The sequence below is a fragment of the Punica granatum genome, chromosome 2 (genome assembly GCF_007655135.1).
Source record: "Punica granatum isolate Tunisia-2019 chromosome 2, ASM765513v2, whole genome shotgun sequence".
NCBI classification, from domain to species: Eukaryota; Viridiplantae; Streptophyta; class Magnoliopsida; order Myrtales; family Lythraceae; genus Punica; species Punica granatum.
The window spans coordinates 27,447,317-27,466,028 of NC_045128.1; the positions used below are offsets into that span (position 1 = coordinate 27,447,317).

The 18,712-nt window shown below is 34.1% G+C and overlaps 2 pseudogenes; both read left to right on the forward strand.

Moving 5' to 3' along the window:
• The first annotated feature begins 25 nt into the window (after positions 1 to 25).
• On the forward strand, positions 26 to 4,873 carry LOC116193846 (annotated as a pseudogene).
• An 11,190-nt stretch (positions 4,874 to 16,063) lies between these two features.
• LOC116194479 lies at positions 16,064 to 17,840 on the forward strand (annotated as a pseudogene).
• Positions 17,841 to 18,712: the final 872 nt, after the last annotated feature.

The window sequence follows — 18,712 nt, forward strand, 5'->3', positions numbered from 1 at the left end:
AGTGTTATTTGAACCAGACCGAATGATGAACTGGAAGAGGTATGAGTTCATGGATTTATGGGTCCAACCGGGAGTTTGATAGTTCAGATTGCACGTTTAATTAAAATAAATAAATAAATATTCATATTATTAAAAAATTATGATAATTAAGATAGAAGTATAATGATTTCAAGGAAATATAAGAATAGTGTAAGAAAATATCTATATTTAATATTTTTTACACCAAAATAAATATTGGATTTTAATAAGTACTTAAAATGAGAGTTTAAAGAACAAGAAAGTAGTGATTGCTTGGTTGGTAGTATATTAGTATGAAAAGTAAGAGGTCATGATTTCAAATCCTTACACAACCAATTAATCTTTACACTAAATAAAACACTCATAAAACCGGCTGGTTCAATGGAATTTTGCTCAAAACCGATCGGTTTAATGGGTCTGGCGGTTCAAATTTGCAATTTGGGTTTTTAGGCAAACCGGATCGGACATGCTGCAGATTCTCAATCCGACTAATCCAACCGCCCGATCCGGTCCGGTTTTGATAATAATGGTTCTAACCCACGTAAGGAGGAGAGCACAAGTTCGAGTCCCAAGAAATGCACTTGTTGGGAAGGAGAATAACATTAATGCTGGATCTCCCGACTAGATTAGCTAGAGTCCATTGGACTTCTTCATACCGGGGTTTACACTGGTAAAAAAAAGTGCATATTTGAGAAAGGGGAATTTGATGCAATGACAAACCACCCTCTAAATGAGACCAAAAGATAATGAGTTTGGTACTCATTAGTGGAATTAATGTGACCCCATATATATATTCCTTTCTAAATCCATAGGCCTCTTTTATAACAAGAAAAGATATGCATATCTCTATTATCAGTTCATATATACACCTCTACTGTATATAAAATTGATGAATGCCCAAGTTGTAGTATTATAAAGGTCTTGCCCCATAAGTAACCGTTCCCTCAACTCATGGTCGATCATATCCTTTCGCGTGCTCAATATTAATTTAAAGATAACAGCGTTTGAATATGTAAAGTTATTTAGATGCTCTTCATAGGATATTTTGGTCCTACTCATCAAAAAAAAAAAGTTTGGTCCCTTCTTATTTAATTCTACCGCATCATCTGTTTATCCAAATAAATCAAATATGCAGATTTTCAGTATTATATCCATGAAAAAATTAATTAGTGTAATGTATTACATTTGAACCAAAAAATAAAATATTATTAAAACATAATGCTCTCAATTCTATTCTAATTGCCCAGTTCTTTTGTGCCCTAATTTTTTTTTCCCCCATTGAACCAGACTTCCGGATCAGAAAGTTGCATGTTAATATGGAACCAAAGCCGAAAAATTGGGATATTTTCTCCTATTTCATCTTAAAATAATATTTCAATCAAGGAAGAAGTGTATCCTAGTAGCTCACGTTATTACCTAGAAACTAATAGGTATCAGATTCGATACTTATATGAGACTATTCGTGTCCCATAAATAAATATTTAAAATTTTTATTTTATTATATGAAGTGTATGTGCCTCTCTGTAAATAAAAAAATAATATTCCAACCAATTTTGATCTGACTTTGACTAGTCTCTCTCAGCAGCAGTTATATTATAGAAATTTTTTTCCTATTTTCCTTATTGGTAAGTACAACCCTCGTTATTTTTCCTTTTTTTCTAAACGTTCCCTTGCTTTATATGTTCTCTCCGAACTATTACTGGTAAGTACTTTCCACTCTCTTCTTGCCCTCATCATTCTGCATAAACAGAGATCTCTGTCTCTTTAAGTTCATCTTATTCCAGAAACTGAGGAACTCCTCAGTTACACAGCCCGAGTTTTACCCGATGAACGCGGGAGATGAAAGCTACAGCTACCAGAAGAACTCTTACTCTCCGGCAACAATCTTTCGTTGGATTGGCTAATTTTCCTGCTTTAACTTGGCTTTAACTTCGTGATTAATTTCTGCTCATACTATTTTGTCCATCTTAAACCAGGGAGCAGCCACAAGCGTCACCAAGGAAACGATCGACGAGGCAGTTGATGCCGTGCTCGACATCACACGGTTTTCCTCACAGGCCTCGCTCAAAATCCCTGACATGGGCTGCTCGGAGGGACCAAACACCTTCATTATTGTGCAAAACATCATTGAGTCTATCCAGCGCAAGTACGGGTCTTAGGTACCCGACTTCCAAGTGTTCTTCAATGACCATACTACCAATGACTTCAACACCCTCTTCGTCTCCCTCCCTCCGGAGAGGAATTACTATGCCGCAGGAGTTCTGACGTAGCGAAATTAAAGAACAATTGTAATATATTGATTCGCGCATGAATGCCAGAAAATAATCTTTTATAACGTGTTGATTCTACGAATACCAGGGAATATGCATCAAATTCGTTAATTCAATCACTGCCAAATTTGGCAAAATAGAGAAAATACTCTCTTAAAATTTTGTTCATCCAAAAACTACTTTATCCCTAGGGCTTACATCGCTTAAATAGGAAGAAACCAAATGGCAACAAAGGAAATAAACTATTTTTGGACCAAGGAAATAAACGATTATAGGAAATTACAACGAAATAAATAAACTTTTCCTAAAAAATACAAAAACCCCCAAATAACATAAAATTGTCTGTTTGAGACCTTAAAATTTCCTGTTTGGCTCCGGATGCTGTTTCCCTCGAGACAAGGTCGTCAAAACCTGTTTTTCTCGAGATATCGAGGGAAACAGCCTCCAGAGCCAAACGGGAAATTTTAGGGTCTCAAACAGACAATTTTATGTTATTTGAGCATTTTTGCATATTTTACTATAAGTTTATTTCTTTCGTTGCAATTTCATAAAATAGTTTATTTCCTTTGTCCTAAAATAATTTATTTCCTTTGTTGCAATTTCGTTTTTTCCTATTTAAGCGATATAAGCCCTAGGGCTAAAGTAGTTTTTGGATGAATAAAATTTCGAGAGAGTATTTTCTCTATTTTCCCAAATTCGGCATTGATTGAATCAACGAATTTGATGCATATTTCCTGATATTCGTAAAATTAACAAGTTATAGAAGATTATTTTCTGACATTCGTGTGCGAATCAACAGATTACAATTGTTCTTTAATTTCGCTGGCCCATCATTCTTGAAGACGAAGACTTTCCTCACGAGATCGAGAAGGTCATTTCTCCTGCCTTCTTACAGACTAATGCCGCCTTTGCCAAAGCATGCTCATTAGATGCAGCCCTCGCTTCTGGAACCACAGCATTGGCAGCAACAGTCATGGGAGATTATTAGTGGTGGCTAATGCTGGAGATTGTAGAGTAATCCTATGTCGCCGAGGGAAAGCAATTGAGATGTCGAGGGACCACAAGCCGGTATGCACCAAAGAACGGAAATGGATTGGGGCTTCCGAGGGTTATGTCTATGACGGGTACCTCAATGGGCAACTGAACGCAATTTTATCTCTTGGACACAATTTTATCTCTGGACTCCTAGGACGAATTCTCTCCACCTAGGGGAGAATGATGTGGTAGAAGACGTGGCAAATCGATATCTTGAGAAAAACAGGTTTTGACGACCCTGTCTCGAGGGAAACGGCCTCCAAAGCCAAACGAGAAATTTTAGAGCCTCAAATAGACAATTTTATATTATTTGGGTGTTTTTGCATATTTTAGGAAAAATTTATTTCTTTCGTTGCAATTTCCAAAAATGGTTTATTTCCTTTGTCCTAAAATAATTTATTTCCTTTATTGCAATTTCGTTTCTTCCTATTTAAGCGATATAATTCCTAAGACTAAAGTAGTTTTTGGATGAATAAAATTTCAAGAGAGTATTTTCTCTATTTTCCCAAATTCAGCATTGACTGAATCAACGAATTTGATGCGTATTCCCTGGTATTCGCAGAATCAATAGGTTATAGAACATTGGTTTCTGGCATTCGTGCGCGAATCAACTGATTACAATTGTTCTTTAATTTATGCGTCAAGTTTCCGGGTCCTTCCATGGCCGACTATTCCCCGAATCATCGCTCCATTTCGTGCACTCTTCCTATGCAATTGATTGGCTTTCAAGGGTTCCCATGGAGCTGCTCAATGAGGGCTCGCCTGCTTGGAAGAAAGGGAGGAGGATCCATTACACCAGCGCCCCGAAGGAAGTACGGGATGCCTATAATTCACAATTCACCAAGGACATGCTAGATTTCTTCAACGCTCGGGCGAAAGAGGTTGTGAGCAGAGGGATAATGGCATTTATCATGCTAGGAACTCCGGAAGAAGTTCCTTATTCTCAAGTGCCATTGGGAGTTAGTTTGGATATTCTCGGCTTTAGCCTAATGGATATGGCAAAGGAGGCAAGGAATACTGGCTTGTGTGGTCATTGTGACTAATGTAATTCAAAGTAGTGATCAGATCAACCACAATCCTTTGATTGCCCGCTCGATTGGTGCGTTACATGATGAAAAACAACAGCAGTTTGACAATTATAGTACGAGTAAGAAAATCGTTGCGCATTGATAGTTCTCTGGCCTTGACAAACTAAAATCAATGTTAATTTACAGGGAATAATAAAGGAATCTGATGTGGACTCGTTCAACTTGCCCATATATACAGCCACTCCCCAGGAAATGACGGAACTAGTCAATACCAACAGGTGCTTCAATATCGAGCGGATGGAATTGACTGCTTCAAGGTCAAAGATCAAAGGATCGATCAATGCGCAGGCGTGGATGATGCATCTAAGAGCCGGCTTGGAAGGGATCATCAGCAAGCATTTCGGTACTGAGATCACTACATTTGATGCTGAGAAAACATACCCATACCGAATACTAGGGTCTTGCAGTAAATGCCGCCAACACTCTCACGAAATTACGGGCGACTATTTTCACGGTTTATAACATCGGCCCCATAGTAAGATTTTAAATGTCCTAATTTAAGATGTCAATGTTACAAGTAGAGCCTTGTCAATGGCAAAGATCCACCATAAGTAATCAAACCCCTTAATGATCAAAGATGATCTCGAATAGAGTAGTTACAAGCATTATTTTTCTTTTTTCTATGCATAATCTTATTTTCAAACTTTTTTCATCCACAAAAAATTTGCATGTCAATAAAACTTATTGATGATTTAAATAATATGACCCAAACGTGGACTAACTATGTCACCTTGAAACAATATTGTGAAATGGTATGAATTAGGACAAAATTGAAAAATGAGCTAAAGATTAAAGACTAAAAGAATTTTTTTCAATTAGGTCAAAGTCGGGTGGATCATCAATTTTAGGATTATGAATGGGGGTGTAGTGTCTATTTTGATTAAGATTGGGTTGGAGTGTCATTAGGCAAAACTTCAAGGGAGGGGAGTGTATTTTACCAAAAAAACGATGTAAATATTTTATATTAAGAACGGAAGGTAGGGATAAAATAGAATATATAATCAACTGTGATAATTTTTCATAGTTAACTTTGCCTTCTTACTAGAGCTAGTGTCATAAAGGCATAGATGAATTGTAATAAGAATTATATATCATGGATATATGTATCAATTTAGAAATGCAAGAATGGTTTTTTTCAGTAGTAACTTAGAAAAATATACTTTACTCTTATCCTGTAAAAATCTTATTCCGTATTCTTTTCATGACACAGGTGCAAGTAGGGTCTTGGTGCATTTATACTGACTAGTATAGAAGCACGCTGATTTTACGTGCAAGATGTCAAAAGAATTATCAAGTTAAAATGGTATCGCGTCACTAATAAAGTCTTAACGGAATAATATTTGATGTCTCACTGAAATAATAGAATGTAAATAATGTACAACTTGGACACTTTATTGTTATTGGTATAAAATTGAAAAGGCATATACAATCTACAGTACTCAAATATATATATATATATATATATAAAATTGATCTTTGACTTATTTTGAGATGGTCAGCGACACAGTTTATCAACCAACAAAAAGATATGTAAATCAAAGAGTAAAAATAAAAAGGTTATACATGAAAAAAGCTATAAAAAAATTTATTGGTATCAGAATAGAACAAAATAATTATAGTTCATTCGCAAAGCCAAAAATACAACTCTAATTAACAATAGCTCTGAAATACTCTCATATATACATAGAGAGATTAGAGGACCTATTTCTGGGTAAGAAGAGATAAGGGCACATGCTACGCCATAATTTGAAATTTTTATTTTTGTGATCCATTCTCAATCGATGATATTAATGCAATACTGCTTGCAAAAAAAAAAAGAACAATTTTTTCTGATAGTTTGCCTACAAAACATTAATTATCACATATTGCTTGAGAATCAATGAAATCGGATGAAAATATCTATTAATAAGCGATGTCTCAGTCTCTAGTAATGGGAGGATAAAAAAGTGGAACAAAAGGTATTAATAGAATGTCACGTGCCTCTCAAAGTGGTTGTACGTAGCAGCTACAAGATCCCGAACTCTTCGCTTGGCCAAATTCAACAGGTTGCTTCTCTATGTACAAACCATTGAATCTTGGTGTCTTTAGAAACCTTATAAAATAAACTTTTGTTTCAGAAATTAACAGGATTTCACAATGTGAATGAATCGGATAAAAATATAGGTCAAAGTTCGTTACTTACCATAATCATAGAAGATTCATATCGCCATAACTCTTGAATTGTTCAATGAAAATGAGTTATGTGCATTCATACGTCTTCCTTGTGATCATAGGAGTCTAAATAAATAAGACTTTCATAAAATGAGCATCTTTACAACAAGTTGCCATTCATGGCCCACAAACTGAGTTTTCTCCCCCTAACTCTAGAAATCATGTGTGTTTAACCATATAGAGTGTTCGGCCTGTTTGGATTGTAAGTTAAAAAACTTTAACTTTAACTCAACACACTACACAACAAAAACATACATTTTCCAAGTCAAAATTTTTAACTTTAACTTTAACTCAATACACTACACAATAAAAACACACGTTTCTCAAGTCAAATTTATACTCTCATCTCATTTGTCCTTTTCTACAATTAAAATCAAAATCAAAGTTACTTTAACTCTGAAACCAAACGCACCCTATGTGTCAATTTCCATATCTCAAAAGACCGTATGACTTAGTCCTAACTATCACTTTTAGAGTCACCTTCACCGCCTCTTTGTTCCTCTTTTTCTCACTCTTCTGTGGTGCTTTACAGTGCTTTATGCTTATGGCTCATTGTTTCAGAAAAGAAAAGTCTCCCATTTTTTGCAATTTGTTGATTAATCAAAGACTGATTCACCACAGTTTGGAGTCGCAGTCATGCACAATTGATTGGTGTAATTTGTGTAAACCAGGAATTTCGTCCAATTTGGGGATGAAAAGTAGAGAGAGAAAGAGGATGCAAGAGAAGGAAGGTGAAAATATAGAACTAGGTAGTATGACTGTGGGAAGGGATGTATATAGCAATAGAGAACGATCACCATTGCCGACCGTCAATGGGAATGGAAAAAGAGTAGGGAATTGGCTAGAAGTGAAAGCCTTGAAGAAGCATTAGAGCAAAACAAATAAATTAGGGATAAAAAGTAAGAATTTATGAAATGACACAATTAACATTTTCAAGCAAAAACACTTCAAACTATTTCACATTTTTTTATAGTTATTTGTGGATTTTGAATTTCTTCTATGTTCAAACTTTAATTTTGAATTTCCTATCTTTTTTGAATTTTATTTAGAATTATACTAATTTTTATTTTTAATTTAATTTTCTAATTCTTTATCTTTAATTTTATTTTTCTAAATTATTTTTTCTTGAATTTTATGAGTTTTTCCCTTTTTATTTTTTAGCAATTTATTATTTTACTTTTAATATTTTTCTGGTGCCATATAACTAATTGATTATTTTGTCATGTAAAAATCGACGAATGTTAGAGTTGAAAACCCGTCATAAGAAGATAATTATATCATACCGAAGAATAATAAATTAGATAAACTAAAGTGGCATGCATGCATCCTTTGGTCAATATGCATAGACTAAATGAAGGGACGTGTCTTTATGTATGAAAAAACATTTTTTGTCACTCTAGATGTGAAGAAGCATGCCTCTATGTGGTAAGATACATGATAAATTAAAATTTATCTAGATACGATGAATGTGTAAAAAGTAGTTAGATTCGTCGAATTGGTATAATATAAATTAAAATATATCTAGATTCATTGAAAGGGTAAAACTAAAATTAAGAAAAATCGAGAAACACTTTATCAAACTCTGTACTTTTATGATAGTAATATATTAATTTTAAGGTTTAATTATACTGGTGGTTCAAAAAGTTTTAATAATGTATCGGGTTGGTCCAAAAAGTTTTTTTTTGCTACTTAATGGTACAAAATGTTTTAAAGTTGTAACATGATAGTACAAACCGTCAACTCGCCATTGACGCCGTCAAGTCGTCCTTTACAAGACTATAAATTTTACACCATCATGTAACTTACGTAAAACATTTTGTACTATTAAGTTACAACTTCAAAACATTTTGCACCATCATGTAACGTCCCACAAAAATCGATTTTGCACCATCAGCGTCGGCTTGACGACGTCAATGGCGAGATGACGGTTTGTACTATCATGTTACAACTTTGAAACATTTTGTACCATCAAGTAGCAAAATAACTTTTTTTGGACCAACTTGATATATTATTAAAACTTTTTGGACCACCAGTGTAATTTACCTTAATTTTAATTGATCATGTATAAAGTATCTTGGCAAATCACATCACAATAAAAAAACATATATATATATATATTCATCATATTTCTAAATTATTATAATATATAACTTTTTTTTCTTAATAGACACTATTATAAAGAAGCGTGTTTCATCATAATTGAAATATTAATTGAAAATATGTCTAAATACATTGGAGGAATTGATAGAGTTTCTGGAATGTCCAGATACATCGAATGGACAAAATAGGAATTATAAAAATTGTCTACAAACATTGAAGGGTAAAACGAGAATTATGAAAAATCGAGAAATATAATATTTAGCTTTACAGTTTTACATATGTAGTAGTAATAATAACAATAATAATGTAATGTAATAGATTCATGTAAGAATCACTCTTTCTTTAAGGTGAGAAATGGTGCTATTCACTATAATGGTACTAAATTTTAATTAGAAATCAAGAGATCTTAAATTTAGATTTTACAAATGATATATTTTTGTACCCTTTTATTTCTCCTTCATTGGCTAATAACAGCCATTTTTTATTAGATGGAAGCACCACATCAGCTGTCCCACATCAGCTATGATATATTTCATTTTTTATGAAATGACACAATTGATATATTCAAGCAAAAACACTTCAAACTATTTCACATTTTTTTATAGGTGTAAATTTAAATTCCTTTCTCCTTTTATTTTTTGCAGATTTTGAATTTCTTTTATATTCAAACTTTATTTTAAATTTCCTCACTTTTTTGAAATTTATTTAGAACTATACTAATTTTCTAATTTTTTTTAATATTTTATTTATTTTTCTAAATTAAAATTTTTCCTGAATTTTATAAGTTTTTCCCTTTTTATTTTTTAGCCATTTATTATTTTACTTTTAATATTTTTCTGGTGCCATATAACTAACTATTACATTGTCATGTAAAAATTGACGAATGTTAGAGTTAAAAAATGAGTATTAGCTTATTTATATAAAATCATCATGCTAGATTTGAAAGACTAAGTAAGGTTCGTGATTGTCGACGCACTTATCCAGATTTGAAAGGATAACTGAAATTAAGAAAAATCGATAAACACTTTATCCAACTTCGCTTTTTTTATGGTGGTAATAGATTAATTTTAGTTGATGATGTATAAAGTATCTTGGCAAATCACAAGAAGTAAAAAGACAAATATATATTCATCATACTTCTAAATTATTACAATATATAACTTTTTTTCTTAATAGACACTATTATAAAGAGTCGTGTTTCATCACAATTGAAATATTAATAGAAAATATGTCTAAATACATTGGAAGAATTAATAGAGTTTTTGGGATGTTCAGATACATTGAATGGATGAAATATGAATTATAATAATTGGTTACATACATTGAAGGATAAAACGGGAATTATAAAAAATTGAGAAACACAATGTTGAGCTTCACACTTTTATCTAGATACAACAAACGCGTAAAAAGTGGCTAGATTCGTCGAATCAATATAGTGTAAATTAAAATATGTCTAGATTTATTGAAAGGGTAACTGAAATTAAGAAAAATCGAGAAACACTTTATCTAACTTTGCTTTTTTATGGTGGTAATAGATTAATTTTAGTTGATGATGTATAAAGTATCTTGTCAATTACAACAAGTAAAATGTCAAATATATATTTATCATACTTCTAATTTATTACAATATATAACTTTTTTTTTCTTAATAGACACTATTATAAAGAGTCGTGTTTCATCACAATTGAAATATTAATAGAAAATATGTCTAAATACATTGGAAGAATTGATAGAGTTTTTGGGATGTCCAGATACATCGAATGGACGAAATGGGAATTATAATAATTGGCTACATACATTGATGGGTAAAACGGGAATTATAAAAAATTGAGAAACACAATGTTGAGCTTCACACTTTTATATATGTAGTAGTAGTAGTAATAATAATAATAATAATAATAATGTAATAGGTTCATGTAAGAATCACACTTTCTTTACAGCGAGAGATGGTGGTATTCGCTATAATGGTACTAACTTTTAATTAGGAAGCAAGAGAACTCAAATTTAGATTTTACAAATGATATATTTTTGTACCCTTTTAGTTCTCCTTCATTGGCTAACAACTGCCATTTTTTATTAAATGTAAGCACCACATCAGCTGTGCCAGCTGTGCCACCCGGTCGCACAGCTTCACTGAAGACTTTCTCGTAGTACAATATTAGGAAACTATCAAAAGAAAAGATTCTACACATTGAATCATATCCGTAAAATATCGCCACTCTAGTCAAGCGAGATTTGTTGCATCGGAATGTAAAGGTGATTTGCCTTTCTTTATCTAATTTATCTCCTTGATTTGTTTCCCTTGCTGCTCAAATCTGAATAAATGGAAGTCAAGCGGGGACCTCTTAATCTCAAACTTTATATCCTTGTTTCCAACCAAATGAATTTATTATGCAGGCAGCTGGTCATAACTAAATTGCCATGGGTGGAAAGATTTATACATTTATATCCTTGTTTCCAACCAAATGAATGTTTTCTCATTTCCCTCCTTTTGTCAATACATAATCAAAGATTAATATATTTTAATGACATGCATAATCAAAATTGAAATGACACCAAAAATATTTATTCTGACAATTAATGCCTTTCCTATGTAGAGTAATAGCAACTTTCCCCATTCTCATATAAATATCACCAATCTATACAATATTTTCCAGCTTCTCATTAGACCAAGGAAAATTATCAAAGCAAATTATATCATGATAATGGTTTCCTCTAAAGTGCATTTCATCCTATTCATTATCTGGTTTATAATCGGGATGAAGGGGGGAGCATCGCAGTATTCTAGAACATATGTTACGATTAAAAACTTTTTGCGTGGAGGGCCAGACCTCACGGTGCACTGCAAGTCCAGGGATGACGATCTCGGCTCGCACCTACTTCATCAAGGTGACTCTTACCAGTTTAGTTTCCGTCCAAATATTTGGGGGACAACATTGTTCTTCTGCAGCTTTGCATGGACTGATCTATCATATTATTACGACATATATGTTCAAGACAGGGACCAACAACGATGTGATGTCTGCGTATGGGGCATAACATCGGTAGGCCCGTGCTTGCTTAATCCTGAAACTGGGACGTACAATCTTTGTGATCAGTGGAACCCGTCATTGAAGTTTTGATTATGCTCTGAATATAAATTTTCATCTTTCCGGTAAAACTATGATAATTCACTTCATCATTGAATATTGAGAATTATGAGTTAAGAAGTGTACCAGGATTGCAAAACGACTTTCAATCGATGGAATGGTCAGATTTATAGTTTCCATGCAAGATTTTGACTCGTTAGACTAGTCTGAACGATGATGTCAATCCCGAAACTTTCATTGCTAGGCACTCTGTTCTAATATTTCGGTAACAAGGAAGGGCTACCGGTCTAGTATGGGATGGGCAAACGCCCAAAACCCAATCAAAAGAACAGGAAATATAATCTAATAATCAAGTGAAGCATTAATTAGGATCTTATTTGAAGATAAAATAGACATTCGTGAGAGATGCTATCACGATTGGCTAGCAAAAACAACCACCATTTTTGTTCTTCCTTTAGCAGTTAAATCACGTTATGTAAGATACGGGCCGTGCACGTGTTCAAGATCTATTTACTTTAAGATTCATCCCCTCATAACTTGAATATCAATATTTTCGATCATGCATATTCTCGACAGTGCTCTGTCAGGCCCGTGAACGAGTCGATTAGATCCGATTCAATTAGATATGAGACCAAACTGAAATCTACCGATTCAATCAAATAAATGAAAATTTTATATTAAAACTTTAAAAACAAAGAAGAAAAGAAAGAACAAATAATGAAACAATAAAATAAACAATTCGATACAAATGGACAAACAAATATTATATATATATATATATATATATATGTACACTCCAACACCAACAAATAAAACGACCCACCACGAGCTTTTATCTCGCGTCTAAATAATCCCCTCTGAAGCCTCAAATTTCAGGCCTCGTGCTTCGTTCTCGCGATTTCCCCGCAAACATGAATTTTCCTGTGGTCCGGCAGCATTCCATCGGCTCGTGCCATAGGACAGTAGGAGTAGCCCTCGGCAAACTCTAATTCGATGCAAATCAGTTGTTCCGTTCTAGCTCTTCTGATATATTTTTTTTTAATGTTCAATCGAATTGCTAATTCTCTCTTTAGGTTGGAAGTCAATTCGAGGATGAGCTTGGATGTTCAGCTCGTGTTTGAGCTCTTTCCAGTGGTGTGGTCTTTGATGGAAGAAGTTTAGGATTTGCGGAGTCAGTGGATTCTCAAGTTTTCCGTATTTCTCAAGATCATGGGCATCGTCGAGCATTGTTGAGAAGATGCGTGCGCGAAAATATTGATAATCAAATTATGAGGGGTGAATCTTAAAGTAAAAATATCTTGGACGTGTGTACAATTCGGATCTTCCCTAATGAGATCTAACGGCTGAAAATAAAGCAACTGTGGTGGTTATTTTGCTAGTCAACTGCTGTAAAATCTCTATAATATTTAATATGTAATGTTATTTTAGTGATGCTACCATGGTTGACTGAGAAAACAACCATCACGGTAGTTTTTTTTTAAGCCATTAGATCCCCTCAGTTAAGATTTGGATTGTACACGTATCCGGAATATTTATACCATAAGATTCACTTCTCATAGTTTGAGCATTGATATTTTTCATCACACATATTCTCCATGACGTTTGATCACGCCCGTGAACTAGTCGAATTCGCTTCGATATTAAAATGGACCGAAATCTACCGGTTCAATTAAATAAAATATAACACAATTTAATAACTTAAAAAGAAAAAGAAAAAAACAAATAATAGAAAAACTCTAAAGCCATCTGATTGTTCATTGTACCATCAATTGAATAGAGAACAAAATCCCAAAATTCAATCACGTGAACCAGAAAGAAAGAAGGCCTTGTCAACGAATTTATGTGTGGACCCCCACCCTCCCACACAATCCGTTCACCGACAAGTTCAGCGTGCCCACGCACGAGGGGATCGGCCATATCAAATCATCATGGGAGAGATCCACTATATGAAGCTCGGTAACTCACAGATTTAGGGAGGTATTTCCCCGGAGAATAAATTCGATCGCAGCCGCAAGATTAATAGATTTGGCATGCCTTCTTGAGATCCATCTGGGGATTTTCTAAAGAATCTGTTCTCACCAAGGCTGAGGCTCAAAATCAAGCAATTCGTTAATGAGGACGGAAGCTCGCCTAAGAGATTGTTGTTGCTGAGCACAAAGAACTGGAGAGAGTTCCAGAAGCCTATTGAGGTCGGGATCGTGCCCATTAGACGTAAATTTTAAGAGTTTAATGAACGATCGGATAGTTTTCGTATTTGTGTATTATTTATCTTCTTTTTTCTTTTCTTAAGTTATTAAACTGTATTTTATTTGATTGAAGCGCTAGATTTCGATTCGATTTAATATCGAAGAGGATCCAACTAGTTCACGGGCATGATTGATTGGTGGATAATATTGATACTCAAATTACGAGGAGTGAATCTTAAGGTAAAAAGATCTTAAACATTTATACTGTTGGAATCTTACGTTATGAGATCTAATGGCTAGGAAGAAAATATTAGTGTTGGTTGTTTTTATTAAGCAACTGTGGTAGAATCTCCAAATGTTATTTAGATGCTCTTAATAGGATATTTTGGTCCTTTCATTTTTTCGGTAATTTTATTTTATTTTTTTGGGTAATTTATTTTGGTCCTTTCCTATTTAGTTCTACTGCATCACCTGTTTATACAGATTATTAATTATTATAAGGCTAAGGCTATTTCCACCCCTAGATGACTAATAGCATATTAATTACTTTTACCTAAAAATGCCCCTAGTAACATATTAATTACTTTTACCTAATATGGATAGAACGCTTAAATCTCTCTTCTATCTTTATTTATTGATCATACTACTATTTATTTTTATTTGAGTATCTCTCCTCTATATTTATTTATTGATCATACTGCTATCTGTTTTTATTTGAGTATTTTTCTTCTCTTTATTCTAAATATTCACTACTCAAAAAATATTTTTTTAAGAAATCATGTTTCTCCTTAATTTCTGAAATAAATGAGAGTAAATTTAATGTAAGTCAAGAAATCAAAATTTTATTTGTTTTGTGGTTCATTACTATTAAAGTCTTGACGTCAAAAGAAAAAGAATCCAAACTCCATATTCGAATAAAATTATTTTCAAGACAAAAGTAAAAGCAATATCACCAAAATTAATCAAAAATCTATTTTAAATTTTTCAAAGTTTATATGAATTGTGATTTTTTTCGTTGACGATTATATTTCTTGTTTAAATGCATATAAGTAATGAGCTTGTGTTTTTAAACAATATATTACATTGTTGTACACATATAATTGTACTTTTCAATTTTTATTTATTTAGATGATAATTTTTAAATAATAATATATCAATTTTAATAATATTAATGAAGTTTGTAATTCTAAAAATTTGTGCACGCTAAGTTAGATATTATAGGCGAAATGAACATTACATATATCGTTCCTCTACAAAGTAAGGACAAAAAAGATAGCATCGAATTCATCGTATTCAACAAGTACCCATTTGAAAATTTATCTTCGTTGGAATTATTATTAAGGAGCTGGAACATTGCCTCATGAAGAGCATACATGTTATAAATATATATATTTTTGTGTTTTACAATAATAACGAAATTTCTTTGCGGATATATATATATATATATTTGGTTGTGTTTTCATTTTTCTACTTCGAGATTTTTTTCCGAGTAATAAATATACCATAAAAAGATTTAGGACTTTACAGATCAAATCATTTTCTTCTCACCCCTTATACAAAGGTATGAAATTTCTTTTAATTAATATTATGTTTTGAGTAGATATGTATAGTATAGAGAATATTTCCAAATGAGAAAGTTATACACTGACTCAGAAAAGAATGAATGAGAAATTAGATAGGGATTTAAGAGTTTTATCCATAACTAGTTAGAACAATTAATGTGCCATTGAGGGTATTATGGTACCCTGAACAACAAATAGAATGGATTAGCTAAATAGGGGTGGAAATCGGCCTAACCTTATTATAATTTATTGCTTTTGAACCAAATATATATATATATATATATTTAAAAACATATCCTCAATTTTGTGCCTTAATTCCTAAACCCCCCACCCCCACAAAAAAAAAAAAAAAACAAAACAAAACCAGAACCAGACTTCCGGATCAGAAAGTTGCATTAATTTTTTTTCCCCCTATTTTCCTGAAAATGATATCATCGCCAGCCTCTTTTGATCCGACTTTGACTAATCTCTGCAGCAATATATTATATATTACCCCCTTGTTCTTTTTGCTCTTTTTTTAAGCGTCCCCCTGCTTTATTTGTCTCTCTGTACTATTTTCGTAGCAAGCAATGTCACTCTCCACTCTCTTCTTTCGTAGCAAGCAATCTGCATAAACAGAGATCTGTGTTCTCTTACGCTCATCTTTTCCCAGAAAATGAGGAACGCCGCAGTTACGGAGCCCCCCGAGTCCTACCCGATGAACGCAGGAGATGGAAGCTACAGCTACAACAAGAACTCCTACTTCCAGGCAACAATTGTTCTTCCTACATATATGCTCATTTTACTTTTTCTTTGCTTTAACTTTGGGATCAGTTTCCTCTGCTGATACTAATTCGTCCTTCTTTAAACAGAGAGCAGCCACGAGCACTGCCAAGGAAAAGATCGACGAGGCAATCGCCACCGTGCTTGACATCACGCTATTTTCCTCTGGGCCACGGGCCTCGTTCACAATCGCTGATTTGGGCTGCTCAGTGGGACCGAACACCTTCATTGCCGTGCAAAACATCATCGAGGCTGTCCGGAAAAAGTATGGGTCTCAGGCACCCGACTTCCAAGTGTTTTTCAATGACCATACTGCCAATGACTTCAACACCCTCTTCGCCTCCCTCCCTCCGGAAAGGAATTACTACGCCAGGAGTTCCCGGGTCCTTCCATGGTCAATTATTCCCCGAGTCGTCCCTCCATTTCGTGCACTCTTCCTATGCGATCCATTGGCTCTCAAGGGAGCCCAAGGAGCTGCTCGATGAGGGCTCGCCTGCTTGGAACAAAGGGAGGATCCATTACACCAGCGCCCCGAAGGAAGTAGGGGATGCCTATAAGTCCCAATTCACCAAAGACATGCGAGATTTCTTCAACGCTCGGGCAAAAGAGATTGTGAGCGGAGAATTAATGGCATTTATCATGCCGCGAACTCAGGACGGGGTTCCTCATTCTCAAGAGCCATTGGGAGTTAGTTTGGATATTCTCGGCTTTAGCCTAATGGATATGGCAAAGGAGGTAAGGAATTCTGGCTTGTGTGGTCAATGTGACTAATGTAAATCAAAAGTAGTGATCAGATCAACCACAATCCTTTGATTGCTCGCTCGATTGGTACGTTACATGATGAAAAACAACAGCAGTTTGACAATTATAGCACGAGTAAGAAAATCGTTGCGCGTTGATAGTTCTCTGGCGTTGACAAACTAAAATCAATGTTAATTTGCAGGGAATAATAAAGGAATCTGATGTGGACTCGCTCAACTTGCCCATATATACAGCCACTCCTCAGGAAATGACCGAACTAGTCAATACAAATGGGTGCTTCGATATCGAGCGGATGGAATTAACTGCTTCAAGGTCAAAGATCAAAGGACCAATCAATGCGCAGGCATGGATGATGCATCTAAGAGCCGGCTTGGAAGGGATCATCAGCAAGCATTTCGGTACTGAGATCATAGATGAACTGTTCAATCGGTTTCTGCAGAAAGTCGCTGGACGGCTCGAAGGGAGCTTCCAGGAAAGAGCTCAGCTGCTTGCTGTTCTCAAACGGAAGTGAAGGGCATCTACATCCTAAACTCACACTTCGGACTAATGGGCAAGACCTGCCAAATAATTTAATTAAATCATAATAGCCGATAGCATAAATTTCTCTAAGAAGACACGATTCATCAAATTCATGTAGGTATGTACGTGTCATTTTTTTTAGACTACTTGTGTATCAGTGGACGTATGCATGTATGTGATACATGTTTGCTTGATAATGCTCAAGTTAAATACGATATATGCCACTATATTATATCCCTTCTTTTCCGGGAAATGAATTTATTATGCAGGCAGCAGGTCATAACTAAACTTCTATGGCTGGGAAGTTAGTTGCACATTTAATATTTTAGGCCATGGAAGTTAGTTGTACATTTAATATTTTTTCATTTGCCTCCTAGCGTCAATACCGGATCAATGATTCACATTTTAATGACAAACATTGTCACAATTCAAATGGCACCAAAAATATTTACTCTGACAATTAATCCCTTTCCTATATAGTAATATCACTTCTCGCCATTCATATATACATATCATCAATCTGTATAATATTTTCCAGCTCTTCATTAGACCAAGGAAAATCATCAAGGCAAATAATATCATGATATGATAATGGTTTCCTCTGTGACATCTCAAATTTTTTACGTGCTTATTCACGTGTGCTTTCCCATTTTCCCAATCTTCACTGAATTTGTTTACTGAATGATCATTATAACTTTAATTTGATTCTTTAATTATAAAGATAAGATTAAGAAATCAACTTTCCATGTGTCCTTTCTTCTTGAAGCTTACTCACATAATTTTAATGTGTCTTTCTTCCACGCGGGCCACTAATTTTCCTTGACTTCCACCACCTTCTTTTATGCTTCCTTATATATTATTGCATTCTCTATTCATCCTTCCATTCAGATTTCAAAATAGAGGGAGAGGGGTCAACAATGGAGAGGAACTGGGAGTTCTTTGATGTTTCATAGGGCTTGTCAAGGTGGGACCTATTCTTAATCTAGTAATTTTATTATCGTTACATCAGTATTTTTAGAAATGCATTTTCATGGTCATTTCAATGTTTCATATCATGCATGTATTTTTATACGACCAATTATGATATTTGTGAATAAGTTAGTGAGGTTT